Source organism: Chiloscyllium punctatum, chromosome 14 (genome assembly GCF_047496795.1).
Source record: "Chiloscyllium punctatum isolate Juve2018m chromosome 14, sChiPun1.3, whole genome shotgun sequence".
Taxonomy (NCBI): domain Eukaryota; kingdom Metazoa; phylum Chordata; class Chondrichthyes; order Orectolobiformes; family Hemiscylliidae; genus Chiloscyllium; species Chiloscyllium punctatum.
The window spans coordinates 101,444,334-101,458,892 of record NC_092752.1 but is presented as its reverse complement, the minus strand read 5'-3'; positions in this window follow the sequence as shown (position 1 = coordinate 101,458,892).

Sequence of the window (14,559 nt, the reverse complement as noted above, 5' to 3'; positions counted from 1 at the left end):
CGTGTAAGTGCATTGAGGTGGGATGGCCTCCTGCTGTTCCTGTATAAGTGACTCATGGGACTGACTGGCTTCTTCCTTGTCCAATTGGGCAGGGCGAAAGGCCTGACTGGGTTATCCCTGGTTTCTGTTTGACAGCTCGATGTAGTGACAAGTGTGATGGTGCTGCAGCTTTAAGAGGTTATTTTGTCCGGGTTTCTTTTAAGAGAGATTGAACGATCGTTACCAAGCTGGTTAGTTAAGACCACTTGAGTAACAGCTAGCGAGGCCTTGGGTTTATTTTAATGCAGCCTGAATGGGTGTGGCCAGCTCTCACAGATTAGGATCTCTGGGTTTTGGTTTCTCAGCAACATCAGAAACTATGGGGTCTCCACAGAGTTGGAAGCTTCAGGGGATGTCTCCTGGCTGCTACTCTCTCTGAATTTTCTCTGGATGCTGTTTTTAATTCCTGGATTGGATAAATATTTGTGACATTCTGTGTCTGAATATTTCTTTTTGCCAAGGGCTGTGTTTATGGGATTTCCCTATATTGGAACAGATCATTAGTAAAAATTCCTAGATCTATTATTCTGTTAAGCTGTCCAATAGAATTACGTTATTCTAAATTCCTCTTTCCGTGGTGTTATTTCTTCTTTCATGTTGAAATAGATGGTATTTTGCTTCCCACCGAGGAGTCTGACCAGTCGCATTGCATCTGGAACAGACACTTTTCATTTCCTTTAAAATAAGAAAACATAAATGTCTAGGCTGTTGCCGTCAAGTATTTTAAAGGGTCTCTGGTGTGGTCCATCACATTAGACTCCTTCTCTTCCTGAGTAATAGGCTGGAGGCACTGAATGGGCTATCCCTGTTCTTCTCCAATAATGTCAATGGGCTGAATGGCTTCCTCATATTCCCGTCAAACCAGCGTTAGGTGATGAATGAACTCTTATTTTACTGTGGCAATGTGTAGTTCAGGCAGTGCTGTTACATGAATGTTACATGAATGCACAAGCCTGAATGGAGCCTGGATCTTGCTGCACATGGACACAGACCAGTTCAGGACCTGACGGGGGACAAAACGTTCTGAACATTGTTGAATCTTCAGTGACCATCCCCACTTCTGATCTTATGTTGGGGCGGGTGAGGGTGGGGAGACATTGATGAAGCAGCTAAAGATGTTTGTGAAGAGGAAGCTACCCTGGGGATCTGCAACAGAGGTGATCCAGGACAGAGATGATGAACATCTTCCTTTGTGCCATGTTTGACTCCAAACATTTGAGAGTTTACTCTGATTCCCAATAAGTTCAGCTCCTTGATGTCAACAGAAGTCAACAATTGTCTTGATATCAGGGCCAGTCATTTTTACCGGGAACCTTGTCTCAACCTCTTTTGTTCACATCAATAAACCATGATATAGGAGCAGCATGATATAGGAACAGGTGGTATTGAATGCCAGGATTTCTCTTCTCAAGAGTGTTCGGGGAGCGAGATGACTGAAAGTATTTGAAGAGGAGGTAGATGGATATTGACCTGTCAGTGAGTTGAGGGCTATGAAGAATTGGGTATGAAAGAGGATTTGAGGCCAGGAGCAGATCAGCCATGATCTTAGTGAAGGGCAAGGCAGGTTTGGGGAGTGAATGACATGCCCCTGTCTCTGATGTTCTCACATTCTGTTATTGGAAAGTTAGTGGGTGTTATTTTTATGAATGTTCTGGTATTGCATATTGCAGTCAGGGAGACTAGATGATTTTGTGAGCCATCTCTGGGTGAGGTATGTGGGCTGTATTCACAGTGAATCTGGGTCTACAACATGATCAACAAATGGAGCTCAAGCCGCAGATAGGGGAAGCTTTCTAAAGAGAGATGAGGGGCCTCTTTCATACCCAGCCTGGATTTTCGAATTACATTTTCCAAATCACCTCAAAGCGTGTGGGACAGTCTTACGGGACAGAATGGTCTCCTCTGGTTCTGTGCACCAGGTTAGAGGAGCAAGTGGCCTCCAACTGTTCCTGTCGAGCAGGTATGAGGGGCTGAATGGCACACAGGAACATGGGACTGAGGAGCAGGAGTGGGTCATTAGATACTTTGATCCTTCTCCACCAGGCAGTAAGATTCTGGCTGATCAGGTTGGGGTCTCAGCCCCACTTTCCTGTCTGTATCTCATTATCCGTGACTCACGTCTTTGTCAAATATTTAACTAATGCAGCTTTCAATCAACGTAAACATAGAGGCACGATAAACTTCCAGAGAAGAGAAGTACGACTTGAAAGGACCTTACAGAATTTTTCATCATCCCTCTTATAGAATCAGAGAGTCATGCAGAACGAAAGCAGACCCGTCAGTCCAACCTGTTCACTCCGATCAGATATCAAATCCGATCTAGTCCCATTTGCCAGCATTTGGCCAATATCCCTCTTCTTTCAGATACTTTTTAAATGTGTGATTGTAACCGCCTTCAGCACTTCCTCTGAAAGCACTTTCTGTACACACCACTCTCTGTGTGAAACATTTATCTTCAGGTCCATTCTAAATCATTCACCCTCCCGCCTTCAGCCTATGCCCTCTTGTTCTGGACTCCCCTATCCTGGAGAGCAGAACGTGGCTGTTCAGAATATCCATGCCCCTGATGATTTTATAAACGTCCACAATGTCACCCTTCAGCCTCTGACACTCCAGGGGGAAACACCTCAACCTAATCAAACTCTCCCTATAGCTCAAACCTCCAGCCCTGGAACAACCGTGTAAGTCATTTCTGCAGAAAACCGAGTTGTACACAGTATTCTTATAGCGGCCTCACCAACATCCTGTACAGATGCAACATACCACCACAACTCCTATATTCAATGCTCTGACTGATTAAGGCAAATGTGCCAAATGTGTTCTGCACTACACTGTCTACCTGCGACTCCACGTTCAAGGAACAATGAACCTGCAGCCCTCTGCCCCTTTGTTTCACAACATGCCCCAGGACCTGACCATGAAGTATATAATATCTGCCCTGATTTGCCTTCCCAAAATGCAAAGCTTCATATTTATCTAAATTAGACTTCATCTGTCACTCCTTGCCTCTTTGTCCTATCTAAATGCGGTCTTGTTGTACTCTGAGATAATTTACTACACCACCTTTCTGATGTAATCTGTAAACTTACTAACTATTGCCCCAATATTCAGATCTAAATCCTTCACATAAATGATGAAATCCAGTGAACTCAGTACTGATTCTTGCAGCACACTGCTGCTCACAAGCCTCCAGGCTAAAAAATATCCCTCTTCCTTCACGCCATTTGTGACTAGCTTCCTCTGTATCTTATGTGACAGAAACTTACTAATCTGTCTACCAATCAGAATGAAATACTAGCTATGAAGGCAGGCTGAGTAGGATAGGTTTATTTTCACTAGATAAAAGGAGATTGAGGGGGGGACCTGATTAACGTTTGCAAAATCATGAAGGATATTGCCAGGGTGGATAGAGACCAGCTTTTTCCCAGATTGAAGGATTCAGTAACGAGAGGTCGTGCTTTCAAAGTGAGAGGTAGAAAGTTTAAGGGGGATACACGCGGTAAGTACTTCACACAGATGGTGGTGGGCGTTTGGAACACGTTGCTAGCAGAGGTAGTGGAGGCAGGCACGGTAGATTCATTTACAGATTTAGACAGTACGTTTGGATCGGCTCAGGCTTGGAGGGCGAAGGGCCTGTTCCTGGGCTGTAAATTTTATTTGGTCTTTGTTCTTTAAATGAACACATTGCTGAAGTCCATATAGACAATGTCCACCAACTGCCTTCATTAATCTTCTTTGTCATCTCTTCAAAAAACTCAACCAAATTAATGAGACATGACTTCTCATACAGAAAGACACGTTGTCCACCCCAATCAGCCCTTGCCTTCCCAAATGTATGTAAATCGTGTCCCTCAGAATCCCCTCCAACAACTTACCCACCACTGACATCAGACTCACTGGTCTATAGGTCGCCGGCTTTTTGGGTCACTGTTTCCTTTTCTGATCCCACTCCTCCACTGCTCACAACAAATGTTAAATGTGACCAGGTTGGTGATATGGCCGATGATATCGGTCTCAGAGTGGGTCAGGGTCAGTTTTAGGAACAAGTCAGGCTAGTTTCTTTAATCTGCTAAAACAACACGTTTATGATCCAGAGCAATGTTACTCAAACTATGATGGAAAGATGAATAGCAAACTGTTTGGGTATTGCAATTATATAATCAATATTTCCCTTTCTAAAAATGCTGACACACACACACACACACAGACACACACAATTTTAACTTGAAAGATCTTGGTCCAAATACTATTGGAACTCATGACAAAGGAAAAATTGTGAGATTGTTCAAAACGTTATTCTGCTTCTGAAGATATTGTACTCACACAAGCTGCTAGCAATGGGATTTCATCCTGGGAGAGTTTGGATTTGGCTGAACTCCCTTTGCTTGAGGCAGTGAGAAGATTCCAGTGAATTCTGGTTCGGGATCATCCAAAGGGTAGCACGGTGGTTAGCACTGCTGCCTCACAACACCAGGGACTTGGGGTCGATTCCAGCCTTGGGTGACTGTCTGTGTGGAGTTTGCACATTCTCCCCTTGTCTGTGTGAGCTTCTAATGGGTGATCCAGTTTCCTACCACAAACTGTGTAGATTCGGTGGATTGGTCATGTTAAATTGTCCGTCGTGTTCAGGGATTTCTAGGTTATGTGCAATAGTCAGAGGTAAATATAGGGGAATGGGTTGGGAAGGTTGGTATGGACTTGTTGGGTAGAAGGGCATGTTTCCACACTGCAGAGATTCCATTAAAATAAGCATAGTAACGATGACTTCAGAGTTTTTTTAGCTCACACACATTGAAGGAACAATGAAGGAGAGAGAGTGTAATAGGCCATTCCTTCTCAGACAGATTACATTTTCTCCCTCTCTGAGTTGAATCACACAGTAATGTCATCCTCTCCCAAACTGGACCATGGGAGGTCTCCTTGTACATTATCCAAACTATGTCTCCATCACATTCCCTGTTCCATGTAGGTGTATCATTGCTGCTGTCATACACAGAGCTATACCCTTAGCAGAAAATGGTCTTAGTCAATTTGAAGATATGTTTATATGTCCCTGCGTCATTAAAAAATAAAAATGTTTAATTTATTCAGAATACCTGTGTTAAAATGAATGCATTTTTTCAAGAAATACAGAAATTGCTGGAAAAGCTCGCCAGGTCTCTCAGTACCCAGATGCTGTAGTTGTACCAGCCTCCACCACTTCCTCTGGCAGCTCATTCCATACGCACACCACCATCTGTGTGAAATGGTGCTCTTTAGGCCTCCTCAAAACCTTTCCCCTCTCACTTTCCACCAAAGCCCTCTAGTTTTATCCTGGGGAAAAACCCCTGACTACTCACCCTATCTATGGCCATTTTGATTTTATAAACCTTTACTGCTGCAAAATGTGACTCCAATCAACACGAATGGCTGTACTTTCACTCATCCTGGGCCTAAATTCTGAAATTCAATACTGACACCTCTTCCTTCTCCATCAAGTCATAATTCTAAATCCATTTTAATCAGTTTGTTCAGATGTATCCTGAGACACTTCTGTGGGCCTTACGCCTAGACCTTTGTGCCCGGAGGTAGGGACACTAGCATCACTCAGCAATACCCATTAAGCTGTAACAGTATTCTCCTGTGTGTTTGTTCATCAGACTGTCCTGACAATGCTGGGACATACCTCTGCAACAGGCAGGACTTGAATCCAGGCCTTCCAGCCCAGAGCTAGGAACACTACCACACAAGTTCAGGAATTGGAATCAAATCCAGAGCCCGGCTCAGAGACAGGGACACTACCCACTACACTACCATACCCAGATGTTGAGTCATATTTTAGTGCCCACTTTCAGCTCGGTGTGGATTTATTATAATCAGGTTCCCATTACTGAACTACACAAAACACTTTGTATTGTTAAACAAATGCAAGATATTTGTCTCAACTGTAGGATATTGAGTGTACGTACTGTGCCATCGAAATTAACTATAAATATCTTTAATCGCTGTTATCTGTAGTCTGCAATATTAAGGAAAGAAATCCTGCAGACACACTCTGCGCAATGAAGGGTCTCAAATAGATATTTATTACTGAACACCAGAGACGAAGGAAGAGCTTAATTTCTGACCCCAAAACACCGATCACTCTTACCCAACTCTCACGTGCAACTCCCCTTTTCCTTAAACCATGAAATGACACCAGGCCTCAGATTACTGTCCAGCCTCTCCTCCCCACTGACTATGTCTGCAATCTGTCCCTCCTCCCCCTAACCACACAAGGGAAACCAAGCTCAGGGTCTTTGTGAAAATCAAGGCCGGAGTGTGCAGGCCGTCTGGAGAGGGATGGGCATTTTAAAATTGAAGGGGGAGGGGGAGGTGGCAGCAATATCACACACTGGGCTGAGGGGTGGCTGATGGAGTTTAGTTTGGATTAATGCGAGGTATTGGATTTGGTAAATCAAACAAGAGCAGGACCTATACAATTAAAAGAAGAGCCTTTGGCAGTGCTGTAGTACAGAAACCTAGGCCGTCAGGTTTAAATCTTTAAAATGTGCATCTCATATAGATAGTGTTGTTAAGAAGGTGTTTAACACACATGTCTTCATAGGACAGACCTTTGAGTATCGGAATTGGGATGTCATGTTGTGGTTGTACAGGACATTGGTGAGACATCTGTGTCCAGTCTGGTCATCCTGCCCGCTTACTCCATAGGCACACCACCCTCTGGGTGAAAAAGCTGCCCCTTAGGTTACTTTTAAATGTTTCCCGTCTCACCTTAAGCCTATGTCCTCTAGTTCTGGACTCCCCGTACCCTTAGAAAATACCTTGACTATTCACTTTGATATTACTGACGTTGATATCATGAAGCTGGAGAGGATTGAGAAGAGATTAACCTGATTATTGCTGGGAAAGGAGGGAGTGAGCTATAAGGAGAGGCTGGATAGGCTGGGACTTTTTTCATTGAAGAACATGAGATTAAGCAGTAACTTTACAGAGGTTTATAAAATAATGAGAGTTACAGAGATGCTGAAGGGCTGATGACTTTTCTCTAGAGTTGGGGATTCAAAACTGAGGGATTCTTAAGGTGCGAGGAAAAAGATTTACAAAAGACATGAGAGGTAATTATTTTAGACAGAAGCTGGCTTGTGTGTGGAATGAACTTCCAGAGGAAGTGGTGAAAGTAGGGACAGTTACAACATTTAAAGGACATTTTGATCTGTACATGGACAAGACATCAGTTTGGATGGTGCTGTGAGCAGCTGCCCTCTCCCTCCCCCTCTCTGAATGAATACCTGTTGGTTTTCACCCTTTGCCAATGCCTGTGCAGTGGCGTGGGGAGGCCAGCAGAGGGTGGCATTGCATCACTTTAAGCACCACAGAGACTGCCAGACCTGCCCCACACAGAGACACACAGATACACACACGGGGATGGTTAGGACACGGCGTGAAGCTCATCTGGTAACTTAAATGAAACATAAAGAAATGCTCAATTCGCCTCGTAAACTGTTAAAATATGTGGGACAGAGAACTCCCAAATTCCACTGTTTAAATAAAAACATCAATTTATTTTTTTCACTCTGAAAGTGAACAGTTGACATCAACTATTCACAACTCTGGGACCCTCTTTCTCTTTACTGCTTATTACCTGACTCCAGTTCTATAGCAATATACTGTTTCAGGGTCTGCCATCCTCTCGTATCACAGATGCTTGTAAGCTCTCAGTTCAGAACAGCATTCCCTCTTTCTTAAAGGTATAGTACACCCATTCAACTTCATCACATTATACCCTGATGAATATCGATAAGTGGGACCTATCCGGATTTCTCTTGCTCTGTGGTTTGTCAATATTTCATTCGCCCCGTCTGGTGTGTGTCAGGACTGCTGTTGTTCCATTGACAGCATGTCAATTTGACTCAGTCCGTGGGAATATATCAGTATTTCACTTGCTCACACTCGTGGATGTGGGGCAGGATTTCAGTTGTTTCATGGGGACTGTGACACTATAGCAATCTCAATGTTTGTAGGTGGCACCAAACCTGGAAGAACTCTGAAGTCTATGGAGGAGAGTGTGGAACTCTAACAGGACAATCACACATTGGTGTAGTGTTCTGGTGTAAGGCAGGTGGGGATCAATGCAGAGCAGTGTGAGGTGATGCACTTTGGTAGGAAGGACAATGAAAGACTGTTCAAAACAGGCTGTACCATTATAAAGGGGCTACAGGAGCAGAGGGCGCTGGGTGTATATGAGCACAGATTATTGAAGATATCAGGACAAGTGAGGGGAGCAGTAACTCTCACAGATTAGTTTCAGTATCTGAGCTGTTTACAGGGGGAGGTGGAGGAGGGAGTCTCCGTGCTCCCTTCCTGGGAGGTGGTGGAGACGATGTGGTGTGAGCCCTCCCTCCTGTCCACCGAGACCGTGGGGATTCCATTTGTACCAGCTCGACACAAAACGGAGATGGCATCAAGGCCACGGCTTCTAAGTTGTGCCGGGGGGAAACAGAGCTGCCAGTGGGTTTAAAGTGAGAATTGTCCTTCACTGAACATTGCTCCTGACTCGGTCGGTGGGACGTGGATGTTTCAGAATCTCCACACGAGGTGTCCCGGTCCTCTCCGGCTCCTACCAGGGTCCTCCCCACATGGCGGGGGGAGGGGGGTGAGGGAACGGATATCGGACACTCCACCACCCGGATAGGCCCTTTCTGTCCTATTCCAGGCTGTTTCTCCTGGAATGGGAGGAAGAGAGGGAGGAAGTGAGGGAGGGAGTGGTTGTGGTCCTACTGTTAGTGTTAGTGTAGGTGGGGAGGGGGTCATGGTGAGGGATCCAGAGAGAGTCAGTCCACAGTGTTGTATCCATGCAGTGTTATTAGTGTGGGGGTGAAGTGGAGGGAGGGAGGGAGAGTGGGAGAGACAGAGAGACAGAGACAGACGGACAGAGACAGAGAGAGAAGGTTCTGGATGCAGCAGTAAGAGTGGTGGACCATGAGCCTTGTTCGGGGGTCGGTGCTATAACAGATATACAGTGATTGTGAGGGAGCAAAGAGAATACGGTGACCCTTATCCTGACAGAGTGGGGAAGGTTATTGATGCTTGTGCTGTATTGCTGGGCATTTCTTCAGACCACAGATACTGCACTGAGCTGGGTGGTGAGCTCAGACCATGCTCGGTGGGTCTGGTGGTGTCGCCCCCTCTGGGAAGAGAATGGTCCCCCTCTGTACTAGCCCATCCACCAGGACCTCCGTACCCCTGTTGACAAACCGTGGTGTAATTGCCCCTTATCTGCCATGCTCGGGGTGAACTGTGCAGGGCAGCTCCAAACTGAGAAAACTCAACCGTGTGCCCATTGGGCTTTTAAAGATGGCCCCAGTGTCAGGGATCACGGAATATCCAGGGGCATCTGGGTGATGGAGTGTACCTCCAGCCATGGAGGACTCCATTTACAAAGCTGGAGAACAAATGCTCATCCAAAACTCTCCATCATCTGACCTCACACCAATATCCCATTTTCCCATTTTTCCTGGGAAGACTGGCTCATGTTACAGGATGTTATCGAAGTGTCTAGCTTTCAGTATTCTGCAACCTGGGAACACATCCTTCCATGACACTGTCTCTCAGTCTCCCCATCTCTGTCTATACCCCAAACCGCTCCCATGTGATGATATTAAACTGATTCCCCCACTATCTCTCTCTGGCATTGATGTTCACACCCACAGCACCCCCTTGTCAGTGCACAATGGAGAGATGGAGCTGTAAATGGGTGGGAGCAACACATCCTGTCAATTCCAGCATGGGCTGCAACTTTCCCCACACTGGACAGGGGTCTAATACAGTGTAAGTGAGCAATACACTGGGGTGGTGTACACAGTCCTACCTACTGGGAGGGTAACTGCTACTGGGTTACAGATCAATGCACTGGGGTGGGGTATACAGTCCTACATGCTGGGCGGGTAAATGCTCCTGGGTTACAGATCAATGTACAGGGGTGGTGTACGCAGTCCTACATGCTGGGAGGGTAACTGCTCCTGGTTTACAGATCAATGTACTGGGGTGGTGTACACAGTCCTACATGCTGGGAGGGTAACTGCTCCTGGGTTACAGATCAATGCACTGGGGTAGTGTACACAGTCCTACATGCTGGGAGGGTAACTGCTCCTGGTTTACAGATAAATGTACTGGGGTGGTGTACACAGTCCTACATGCTGGGAGAGTAACTGCTCCTGGTGTACAGATCAATGTACTGGGGTGGTGTACACAGTCCTACATGCTGGGAGGGTAACTGCTCCTGGTGTACACAGTCCTACATTCTGGGAGGGTAACTGCTCCTGGGTTACAGATCAATGCACTGGGGTGGTGTACACAGTCCTACATGTTGGGAGGGTAACTGCTCCTGGGTTACAGATCAATGCACTGGGGTAGTGTACACAGTCCTACATGCTGGGAGGGTAACTGCCCCTGGGTTACAGATCAATGCACTGGGGTGGTGTACACAGTCCTACATGCTGGGAGGATAACTGCTCCTGGGTTACAGATTAATTCACGGGTGATCACTGCACAGATCGCTGAGCTGGTCAGACTATCTTGTTTAGGTTTATAGATTCTGCAATGATGTGGTCTGTGCAGCTCTCCATGCGGGATGGATATTTGTTTCAGGTTCACACATTTGTGCCCTGCTGTGGTCTGCACAGCTCCCCGTCCTGGACAGTTATCTAGTCCGGGTTTATAGATCAATGCACTGCTGTGGTCTGCACAGCTCCCCGTCCTGGACAGATATCTAGTCTAGGTTTATAGATCAATTCCCTGCTGTGGTCTGCACAGCTCCCCGTCCTGGACAGTCATCTAGTCTGGGTTTATAGATCAATGCACTGCTGTGGTCTGGGCAGTGTTCCACTCTGGACAGATTGCTGGATTGTATTGACCAGTGTAATGGATGAATCTGCACAGATTGCTGGGTTGTACTGAGCAGTACACTGGCCTGGTCTGTACAGTGTTCCACAGTGAACAGATATCTCCTCTGGGTGTAAGGTGTCTGGGCTGGTTCTGTGAGGTGGATTGAGAATGTGGTATATCTAACCATTTCAGTTGATCTGGCAATGCCTTTAGTTCCCATTCCTGTGATGGGACCCTCTGTCTCTCACCCCATTCGTGTTACAGTGTGTCCAGGCACAGTACATCATGGTGGTGGGGTGGGTAAGGGAGAAAGGTCATGGACAGGTCAAGGAGTTCCCCGGAACGTTCTGTCCTCAACATTCTATAACTGACATTCCCCGGAACGTTCTGTCGCTGACATTCTATAACTGACATTCCCCGGAACGTTCTGTCCCTGACATTGTTTGTGAACGGCCGGACGTCAGTGAATTGAACAAACGATAAGATCCCGAGGGAAGAGATCCCATTTCAGGGAGAAGGAGACACTGTTCCGAAGGCCCTTCAGGCAGTTAAAGGGGTGAATACGTTTTCCCTGCGATTTCATTTCTCCACGACACAGGATCGACCACCATTTTGACCAAAATACAGGAATTCCCAAACTCCGTTTGTCTTCAGGAAACTGGGAGAGAATCCTTCAGGACAGCAACGTTCCCACCCTCCGTATTAGGAACTGGGAAGGAGTGACCTGTGGTTGCTCTCGAGAGATCGAGTATGTGGGAATGTTCTAGAAACCATCTGTCCTTATGGATGTGTCTCTGTGTGTTTGGGGAGGGAGGGTTTCTTGTGGTTTATGTCCCATTTTTATCAGTAATTCCGACCTTCCCATTTGTTATTCCAGCTCCAATTATTTTAATAAATCCCTGAATACAGGGACACATTTGAAAATCTCACTGGGTCCCCGATCAAACGGGTCCCTTTGCCTCCAGTCTGATGGATAATGGGTTTGTTTTCCTTCCTCACAGTTAACGTAGTGACCATCTACGTCCTGCTTTATAAAGATTGTGGATTGTCTCCATGTGTCAGACGTTACCTGGGGGCCATGGCAGCGGCGGATCTCCTGGTCATTATCCTCGACCTGATCCTGAGACACATTCCCATTGTTTATTGGGAACAGTTTTATTTCCTGATGTTCTCCGTCCCCGTGTGTAATATCCACGCCGTCCTGCTTTATGCAGCCACTGACTGCTCTGTCTGGTTCACCGTCACTTTCACCTTTGATCGGTTTGTGGCCATTTGTTGCCAGAAGCTGAAAAGTAAATATTGCAGTGAGAAAACGGCGGCTGTGGTTCTGGGAGCAGTGACTGTGCTGAGCTGTTTAAAGAACATTTTCTGGTATTTTATTCTCACGGCTTGGTATGGGCTGGAGAACAACCCCTGGTTTTGTGAGGTAACACTCGCTGTTCGATTCTCCAGTGTCTGGGTCACAATCGAGTTCCTCCACCACATTCTAACCCCGTGTGTCCCATTTCTCCTGATTCTGCTGCTCAATGTTGTCACCGTCAGACACATTTTAGTGACCAGCAGAGCCCGCAGGAGACTCCGCGCTCACACCAATGGGGACGCTCAGTCAGACACAGAAATGAGAAACCGAAAAAAATCCATCATTTTACTGTTTGTGATCTCGGCCAATTTCATCCTGTTATGGTCAACGTTAATGTTATATTCTATATGGTACCGGATGTGGTATGTTGGGTATTACTCTGTGTATCTCCATGATTTTGTGCGGGAATTGGGCTTCATGCTGCAGCTCCTCAGTTGCTGCACAAACACCGCGATTTATGCCGTGACCCAGACTAAGTTCAGGCAGCAGCTGAAGAATGTGCTGAAATATTCCTTCACCCAAATCCATCCATCCACCAAATTCCCTCATTAATCACACCATCATTTTCTCATTTCAGTTCAGTGTTTCAGCGATGGAGCAGCCTGTCGCTATGGTAACACGCTGAGGGTAGCGCTGGTTTGTCCATCCTTATCCCACAGGGGGGTTAAGGAAAACATTTCAATGTTTCTCACAACTCAGGGGCCAGTGAGAAAAGGCACCATCCCACTGACTGTATCCATCACTTCCATTTGTAAACAATAAAAATGTTGATTAAAGCGTGCCGAGCAGCAGAGTGACCGATGTTGTTGTATGTCTTTGTGTTGGAAAATCTGAGCTGGAGAGAGACAGACTCAGCCCCAAGTCCTGGTCCTCAGGGGATTGGAGGGCACCGCGCCCTGAGCTCAGGAGCTGGGTTTTAACTCCCTCTGTCCGCCCACTCCAACCTGCACTCCTCATTTCATCTTCCCCCCACTTTCTACTCAAATCTCTCCCTCTTTCTCACCACCTCTCCTCTTCACACTCCCTCTCTCCCCCTCTCTCACACACACACCCAACCCCGGTTTCTCCACCTGCCTCCACTCTTCCCTTTCCCCTCACCCTCACTCTCTCTCTCCTGCCGTCTCTGCCTCCCTCCAGCAGTTCCATCTATACCCCATTATCCCCTTCTCCTACCTCCCACATCTCCCACCACCCACCACAGGCAGCCTCACGACCAATCACCCCCATCCCCCAGTCTCTGGGTCAGAGGAAGAGGGAAGGACCAGGAAAACAGATTGTGACTGAGAGAGAGGGAGGGAGGGAGAGAGATTCAGTCAGAGACAAACAGAGGGAGGTGGGGACAGAGAGAGACACTGATTGAGGGGGTCAAGTCTGAGAGGGTGGAGCGAGAGTGAAGGAGCGGGGGAGAGAGAGAGGGGGCAAGGGAGAGATAGGTTTTGATACTGGATGGCGGGAGAGGGGAGGGAGGGAGGGGAGGGAGAGAGAGAGGGAGGGAGAGGGCGAGAGAAGGGATGGGAGAGAGGGGAGGGAGGGAGAGAGGGAGGGAGAGAGAGAGGGAGGGATGGGAGGGAGGGGAGGGAGAGAGAGGGAGGGAGAGGGTGAGAGAGGGGATGGGAGAGAGGGGAGGGAGGGAGGGAGACGGTGACAGAGGGGATGGGAGAGAGGGGGAGCGCGAGAGAGGGGAGAGTGGGAGGGAGAGAGAGAGGGAGGGAGAGGGCAAGAGAGGGGATGGGGAGAGGGGAGGGAGGGAGGGGAGGGCGAGAGAGCGGGAGGGAGAGGAGGGAGGGAGGGGAGGGATAGTGCGAGGGATGGAGAAGGCGAGAGAAGGGATGGGAGAGAGGGGAGGGAGGGAGGGGAGGGAGAGAGAGAGGGAGAGAGAGGGCGAGAGAGGGGAGGGAGGGTGGGAAGAGCAAGAGAGGGGAGAGGTTGAGAGAGGGTAGGTCGAGGTAGGGGAGGGAAGGAGGGGAGGGCGAGAGAGGGGAGCATGAGAGAGGAGGAGGGTGAGAGAGAGGAGGGCGAGAGAGGGGAGTGTGATAGACGGTAGGGCGAAAGAGGGGAGGACGAGAGAGGGGAGACCGAGAGAGGAGAGGGAAGGGAGAGGAGGGCGAGACAGGGAGGAGGGCGAGAAAGGTGGAGGGAAAGAAAGGGGGAGGGTGAGGGAGGTAGGTGCGAGAGGGGGGGATGGTGGGAGAGGTGGGGTGCAAGAGAGGGGGAGCGAGTTGAACGCGAGAGGGATGGAGAGGGCGAATGAGGGGGAGGGCGAGAGAGGGGAGGGAGGGGAGGGCAAGAGAAGG